Source organism: Suricata suricatta, chromosome 4 (assembly GCF_006229205.1).
Source record: "Suricata suricatta isolate VVHF042 chromosome 4, meerkat_22Aug2017_6uvM2_HiC, whole genome shotgun sequence".
NCBI lineage: Eukaryota > Metazoa > Chordata > Mammalia > Carnivora > Herpestidae > Suricata > Suricata suricatta.
In genome coordinates, this window is record NC_043703.1 from 163807109 (window position 1) to 163815258 (window position 8150).

The 8150-nt window shown below is 51.2% G+C and overlaps 1 long non-coding RNA gene across 1 annotated transcript in view; it reads left to right on the plus strand.

Moving 5' to 3' along the window:
• Nucleotides 1-7667, plus strand: part of LOC115289236 — a 9915-nt gene extending 2248 nt beyond the window's left edge. Inside the window, exon 2 of the long non-coding RNA XR_003907496.1 lies at nt 7415-7667. This is a non-coding gene — a long non-coding RNA (uncharacterized LOC115289236). The remainder of the gene's footprint in view (nt 1-7414) is intronic.
• The last annotated feature ends 483 nt before the right edge of the window (nt 7668-8150 follow it).

An 8150-nucleotide genomic window follows, 5' to 3' on the forward strand; every position in this document is an offset into this window, starting at 1 on the left:
TAGCAGAGGGTGTCCGTCTCTCCCTTGACAGGACTCTCCTCCCCCGTGTCACCGGGGCGCCCCGCCGGGGTCTGGGGGACTCAGAGGCTCACCTCCTCCTGGCATGAGTACCCGACACCGAGCCTCCTGTGAGCCAGGCCCCCACGTCCTTACTGAGCAGACCTGTGACGGGGACCGTGGCTGTGGGAGGGACCGCGTGCTGCGCCTCGAGTCTGCTGCCGTCTGGGCTGCGAGCTGACCGTCCGACGGAACGTCCTCCCCACGTGCACACGCGCCCCATGATGCATTTTGTTCAGGCGCCGCCCGGGGCCTCGTGGCCGCTGAGCGTGTGCACCCTGCGTACATCCCGCCGGAAGCTCCGGGGCCCTTGTGGCACAGGAGGTGTTTGCGGGGAAAAGCGTGGTTTTGCTCACACCCCCGGGGTCTGCGGTGTGCTTCCCTGTGGGAGCGTGCTGGGGGCTCCGCGTGGTGTCACCGCCACTTGGAGCTGGGCCAGGCCCACGGGCCATATCGGACCCGAGCAGCGTGGCAGCCGGATGCGCTGTGTTGAGAAGTGAGTCCGGCGGACAGTGGTCAGCCCTGGGGGTCAGTTGTTAAGTAGACCAGACACACACTTCAATGTGACACATTTTGTCTGCGGAACCTAGAAAGGCCTTAAAAACTGAACCTTTTTTTTTTTTTGTGGTGAGTGGTAATGTGCCTTCATCAGTCAGGGAATGTGTCGACGAGTCCCTGGTCACGGGAACATAGAAACATCTGGAAGGCCCAAGCCCCTGGTTCTTGGGCTTATCTCCCGTCCTCTGACCTGGTCCGGGTGGGTGACTTGTAAGAGGGTCAGTGTGGCCGAGGGGCACCATCTGCACGGCATGGAGGCCCTTTCGTCCTCTGGCTGCACTCGGCTGTGCAGACGGGCACGTACAAACCATACAGAGCGCTGCATCGATGCTAAAGGGTTTGGAATATATTTTGAGTGTAGTCAGGAGCTGTTGAAAATTTTAACATAGGAATTGACATGATCAGGACACTTCGTAGGACTTTTCCAGCCGCAGTGTTAGGGGACAGTGGTGTCAAGGCCAGGAGGCTGGCCGGAGGCTGCTTTGGTCGCCCCCTGGGAATGGGGGGCCACAAAGCCAGGCCGTGTCACTGCGAGGAAGAGGTGTGGCGGGGTTCGGGAGGGGTCGTCCTTAGTTACCGGCACTACCCCAAGTGCCTGGGTACTGTGACAGGGGGCCTCTGTGAAGCTCACGGCAGTGAGAGAGACAGGGATGAAGCAGTCACCTCAGTCACTGCACAGCCACACGTGCGGACAGAGCGGGAATGGAGGGAACACATGTTTCAGAAGCACGGGCAGGAACGAGTCACTCTCAGGGAGCTGGGAGGGAGGTCAAGGTCGGCTTGTGTCTGAGCCCAGACGAGGGGCCAGGAGGGGGAGCAGGGAGAGGGCTGGGACCCCAGTAGCTAAGGCTGGGGGGTGCATGCCAGGGCACCTTGCACACCTGTTCTTTGTCTTAGATGCAACAGGAAGAGACTGAGGTGGTTTTTCTTTTTTTAATTTTTACTTACTTTTGAGATACGGAGTGTGAGCAGGGGAGGGGCCGAGAGAGAGAGGGAGACAGAGACTCCAAATCAGGCTCCAGGCTCTGAGTTGTTAGCACAGAGCCTGACACGGGGGTGGAACTCACGAACTACGAGACCAAGATCTAAGCCAAAGTTGGATGCTTAGCTGCCTGAGCCACCCGGGCGCCCCTGAAGTATTTTAAGTAGAGGGATGTCTTGGTTTGTACCGGGGAGGTGAGGCTTACTGCAGAGGGGACACTGGGGCAGACACCAGGAGACCAGCTGGTGGGTCAGAGCCCAGAGGGACAGAGGCGGGGTCCCGCCCTGGGGAGGGTGTATGCTCAGGGAACAACAATGTGTGTGTGAGCAGGCAGGGCGAGCCACCTGTGGGGCTGGGTCCTGAGAAGGGGGGCCCCGCCTGGTGGGGGCTGGCCGACCTGAGGCTCCCTGTCCACGGGAGAGAAAGCCTTCTGGCCCCCATCCCGGTGGGCTACATTCAGAGACCAGCTCGTTGACTCTTTAGCCACATGAACAGCAGTAACAAAAATCCCCGGGTGCATGAACTGTGCAGTGTGTGGAAAGTTAGCAAATGAAAGTCCTGTGTCCAGTGGAGGTGTGATCAGGTCACCGGAGCAATTTGCAAGAATAAACACAGTCTGCGTTTCTTCACTTTGTGTTATGAGACAGAATACCACAGGCCTGGGGAGTTGTGATATTTTGAAGGGTTAGCTGGAATTCTAGCATGCTGGTATTTAAAACAAATTAATAGTCTTTGACATCATAATTATATTGTTTATTTCATTTTCAATTAGTAAGCTTTATTTTGAGTCTTTTTAAGTTTACAGAAAAATGAGCAGAAAGTACAGAGAACTCCCAGAGACCCCCCTCTTCCCTCCCCGCTCCAAGTTTTCCCCGTTACCAATGAGCATGGTACATTGTTAAATCCGAGGAGCTGACTCTGGGACACTCTTACTAACTCAAGTCCACACTTCGTGTCAGGGCTGACTCTGCGTCGTGCGGTTCTGTGGGCTGGGACATGGGCGTAGTGTCACATACCCGCTTTTAAAATGTCATGCCAAACAGTTGCCGTGCCCTAAACTCCCCTCCCCAAGCCCGGGCCGCCGCTGACCTTTCTACTGTGTCTTTAGTCCTGTCTTTCTGTCTTTTCCAGAATGTCGTAGAACTGGAATCCTACAGTATTTTCAGACTGTTTTTTTTTTTTTTTTTTACTTAGTAATGCATTTGATTTTCATCCATGTCTTTTTACGCCCTGATAACTCATTGCTTTTTAGTGTTGAATAATATTCCCTTGTCTGGATGTCCATTCACCCACTGAAGGACATATTGGCTGCTTCCGGCGGTGGCCGTATGGATAAAGCCACTAAATACTGTGTGGACCTCAGTTTTAACGCAGCTCATTCAGGTGATTATCAAGGACTGCCCCTGCTGGGTCGTGACCCGAGGGAGTGGTTGGTTTTGGAAGAGGCGAAACTGTCTTCCAAAGTAGCTGCCCCATTTGTGTCCCCACCGCCAGCGCGGGCGCTCCCGCCGCCCCGCGGGCCATCCCCACCGCCAGCGCGGGCGCTCCCGCCACCCCACGGGCTCACAGCACTTGCGCTGTCGCTGTCAGGGTCCCGGATCTCGGCCACTCGGACGGTGTGTGGTGGCCTCGCACTCTGGTTTTGGCATTTCCCCCGTGGCCGGTGCTGTGGGCCTCTTCTCACCTGCTTACTCACCACCTCTAGGTCATCTGCACTGAGAGTCTGTTCAGATCTTTTGCCCACTTTTTAAGCTGGTTGTTTGTTTTGCTTTTGAGGTTTAGAAGTTCTTTGAGTATTTGGGATACCAGTATTCTGCCAGATACATGTTTTGCAAAGGTTTTCTTCCTGTCCATGACTTGACTTTTGTTTCTTTTATGTGCCTTTTGCAGAGTGGAAGTTTTTTATATTAATTATGTGCAGGGCACCTTGGAGGCTCAGTCAGCTGAGCATCCGACTTTGGCTCAGGTCATGATCTCACTGTTCGTGGGTTCGAACCCCGTGTCGGGCTCTGTGCTGACAGCTCTGAGCCTGGAGCTGCTTTGGATTCTGTGACTCCCTGTCTTTCTGCCCCTCCCATGCTCACACTCTGTCTGTTTCTCAAAAAAAATAAATAAATAAATAAATAAAACATTAATTAAAAAATTATGTCCAATTACTAGTTTTTCTCTTTCTTTAAAGTTTTTTTGTTAGTTATTTATTTAAAAATTTTAAAATGTTTTTTATTTATTTTTGAGAGACAGTGCAAGCAGGGGAGGGTCAGAGAGAGAGGGAGACACAGAAGCAGGCTCCAGGCTCTGAACTAGCTGTCAGCACAGAGCCCGACGTGAGGCTCGAACCCAGGAACCATGAGATCATGACCTGAGCCAAAGCCAGACCCTTAACCACCTGAGCCAGCCAGGCGCCCCTAGTTTTTCCCTTCTGTCTATCATGTTCAGTGTCATAACAGAATATTTATTTTTATGGTTTTTAATTGTAGCAAGAGTCACTCTGACATTCCATTCGTTGGGCCGGATGCCCGTATGGTGTTGGCCACGGCCCGGCCCTCACGGAGCCACACCGCCCGCCCTTGTGAGCTCACCGGCCAGCCGTAAGTGTACTAAGTTGTTTGGCTTGAAAAGCTTACTTTTCACTGTTGTTATCTTAATTTACATTAATTTTGGCAACAATTTTATGTGTGATTTTTTAAAGTGACAGGGTCAACGCTAGTCATGACTGTGTCCGTTTGGTGGTGGTTTGGGTGAACTCAGAGGGTGCTTTTCTTGTTTTGCTGGTGTTGAATGGGCCTTTTGACAGAGGCCCGAGTCATCATCTCCGTTGAGTCTTTGCCATTTAACACTTCACACCCTTGTGAGCTAAAGGGAAAGAACTTGTGTGCAGAAGCTATTCGTCTGCAGCACTTTTCCGCGTTGGCATCGCCTCTCGGTAAAGGACTGCTTTAGTGGGAATGTGTCACCAGTAAGCCATCATGAACACCGGTAGTTTTCCTCTCTCGGTTCAAGTGTGGATTGTATTGCTGCCTTACGTCTGAGGTAGACCAGGTGCGCACCGAGCATGACCTAACTCTGCTGTGTGTGGTCCCGTCCTGCTTCGAGGCTGTGTGGCTGTGTGGCCCCCTTCCCTGGCGTGGGGTCGCTGAGAGGCGCGGCGTCCTCGGAGCTCCCGGCCGAGCCTGTGAACCCCTCACGCGCGCTGTCGCTCGGTCCTCTTCCCGTCTACATTTTTCTTCTTGCCACCTGTGAGACTCAGAGTCCTGTCCTGTCTCCACCAGCCTGCTTGCTGTCTGCCTGTCCTGTCCAGGGTCCTCCCCAGGAGGGCAGGGCCTTCTCTGCCTCGGCAGCGCTTGACAAGTGTTTGTCTAATTAGTCTGGTTCGCTGGGGACAGAATACTTGGTGGGATTCCTTCTGCTGACGTATCAAGCACTTGGGACACCGGGCTGTTTCCGCGGCTGACGTTGGAGAAGATGATGGTGAGAGTGGCACTTACACTTTTCATCAGACTCTGCCATCAAGTTTGTGCACCGGGCGGGGCAGAGGCTCTGTCCAGGTCACAGAAAAGGGAGTGCAGCCGGAAGATTTGGCGAGGGGATGGTTTGCAGTCATCTCCTAGATCTCTGCTCCCTCCAGCTGACCTGAATGGGAATCCCCAAGGAAAGGAGCCAGTCAGCGGAAGCTTACACCACCGTTTCCTACAGTCTGATGTGCAGGCGCAGAAGACGCGTTAGTCTCCAGGAAGCCTGAACGCATCTGCTGTCTTGGGGCTCACGAGGTCCGTTCCCAGGCAGCTGCTCTAGTAACGGTTCTGAATGCCCAGCAGAGGGGAGAAAATTAAACAGTGCAACATTGTGTGAGCCCATTTTCCACGCACTTCTTTGATCTCTGTTTTACCTAAATCTTATCATTTCTTGGGTGTACTGTTCCAAAGAGCACCCTTTGGAAAATGTTGCCTTTTGCATCTTTTGTTCATTTGTTAGGAGAAAAAATGGCGGAAGCCAATATCAATTCAAGTCGTTTATTAAGCCGACAGCAGTTAAAGGTACATGACGGGATCGGCAGCGCCCCTGTTATCCGCGTGGTCGCCGAGAGTTTACTGCAGAGTCCCTGACTCCAGCCCATTGCCAGAAAGCTTCTTTATTAGCACATTAAACAAAAGTGTAGAACATAATATAAATTATTAACTCTCCTTGTGATTCCCCATTCAAAACGGGAATCACAGTGAATCTTAATTAGTTGTAGCATTCACCAGGAATCTATTCCAGAGAACACGAGAATGACCGAATAGCAGTGTCTGTCGTGTAAAAATAATCACCTGTTCAGAGAGGCCTTCTCTGGTCTCCTAGTCTTAGACAAGCGCCTCCCAAGGCACTTTCTAAACCTTGCGCTTATTTTATTTTATTTTATTTTATTTTATTTTATGTTATTTTATTTTATTTCATCTTGTGTTGGTAGAGTTTGACAGCATGTCTCGTGATTCTATCTAGATACCAGTAACTCGCTTACTGTAAGCAGGTATCTTGTTTATGTTCCTCTGAGTCTTTCCACTTGTACCAAACCTGCCTGAGACCCTGTCCTCCGACGCGCACCTGGACAGTGGGCCCAGCATACAGCAGGGGCCTGACAAACACCCTGCACAGGCCTGAACAGTCGGGTCACAGCCGTCATCCCATGAACTCACACTCCGACGGGCGTTTCAGTTGGGCAGAGCGTGGACGGATAGTCAAAGCAGGATGTCGTGGCTGTGAAATAACCACGTCCTGTGTCACTGGCATCGGCCTGCTGGCGATGGTGGTGCCGCTTGGTCCCAAACAGCGCTTGTCAGTGGCACCAAGGAGCACTGCTTACCAATATCGGCACATTTCAGGTTTTAAGGAATTAGAATCTTTGAGTCTGTCATCTCTCCCGACAGCCATCACCCTGTCAGTCTTCACACTGAGGTGACTTGTTCTGAACAGGTCCCCCCGGGGACATGTAGATTCACTTCAAAGGACTTCAGAGGTGGTGGCCTGTTTCAAACAGACTCAAAAAGCATCTTTTGAAACAACTGAATTTAAATAGCCCCTCATCTAGCCTGTTTAATTGAAAGGATTAAAACAAAAACAAACTTTTCAAAACCTGCTTTGAATCAATTAGTTCTAAATACATTTATTGGACTGTTCAAATGTAATCTCTTTTTGATTAGTCCGAGATGCCAAAAATCGAGAACATTCTCCCACTCCTTATTTCAGGTAGGAACCGGCTGGACTCAACAGGAAGAGCTAGCGAGGGCCTCTCGGTGCGGTAGGGCCTCTGGAGGGGAGCACGTCTGGATGTGTGGGGCGTGCGCAGGGCAGTGGCGAGACGGGGCCTTCTCGTCTCTCTCTGTCAGCGCTGTTGAGCTGTAAGTCCCCAGCCACACCATCCACCCATTAGAGTGCCCAGGACGTGGGGGTAGTGTGCTCACAGACGTGTGCACCCAGAGAGTCCCCTCCCACACATCCTCAGCCCTGCAAAAGCAGCTCCGTTGCCATTAGCTGTCACTTGCCGGCCCACCCGGCCCCGGTCCTAAGCAGCTGTGACCCTGCCGTGTGCACTTTCTGTCTCTGGATTGGTTCCCTGCTTTCAGCATTTCTGTTCCCGGTCACGTGACACTTCTCATGACTAGCTGCTTCCGCTTAGCGTAAGTATTTCTGGTTCGTCCACGTGAAGTTGCACCACCACCTCGTTCCTGTTTATGGCCAGATAACACTCCATCCTGTAGAGCTACCACATCCTCTTGCGTGTTTGTCAGCTGCTGAGCGTGGGTCTTTCTACGTTTTGACTACTATTTTCATTTCTCTTAGGTATACATCTGGGAGCAGAAATGCAGAAGCCCCGCATTTAATGGTTTGAAGAACTTCCAGACTTTTCTGAGCAGCTGCACCATTTTACGTTCCCACCAGCGGTGTGTGAGGCTTCCGGTTTTCCACGTACTTGTCCAAAGGCTTGGTACTACCTGACGTCTTGACTCTCGCCACCAGTACGGGATAGAGATGGTGTCTCTGTGTGGTTTCAATTTAATTTGATGCCTAAAAATGTGGAGCGTCTTTCTGTGGGCGTATTGGCCGTTTGTGTAACTTCTTTGGAGAAATGTCTGTTCAGGTCCTTCGCCAATTTTTTATTTGGATCGTTAGACTTTTTATCATTGACTTACAAGTGGTCTTTATATGTTCCTCACACGAGTCCTTTATCTGATACGTGATTTGTGAATGTTTTCTCCCATTCTGTGGGGCATCTTTTCACTTCCTTGATGGTGTTCTTTGCAGCATGGATTTTAATTTTGAAAAAGTCCGACGAATCTCTTTCCTTTGTTGTTTGTACTTTTGGTGTCACATGTCAGAATTCTTTGCCAAACCCAAAGAGTTTTCTTCGAAGTTTTGTAGTTATTACATGTAGGTCTTCGATCCATTTTGAGCTAACTTTTGTGCCTGGCGCCAGGCGAGTGTTCAGGTCCATTCTTTTGCATGTGGCCATCCAATTGTCCCGGTGCCATTTGTGGAAGACTGTTCTTTCCTAATTGGCTGGTCTTGGCACACGTGT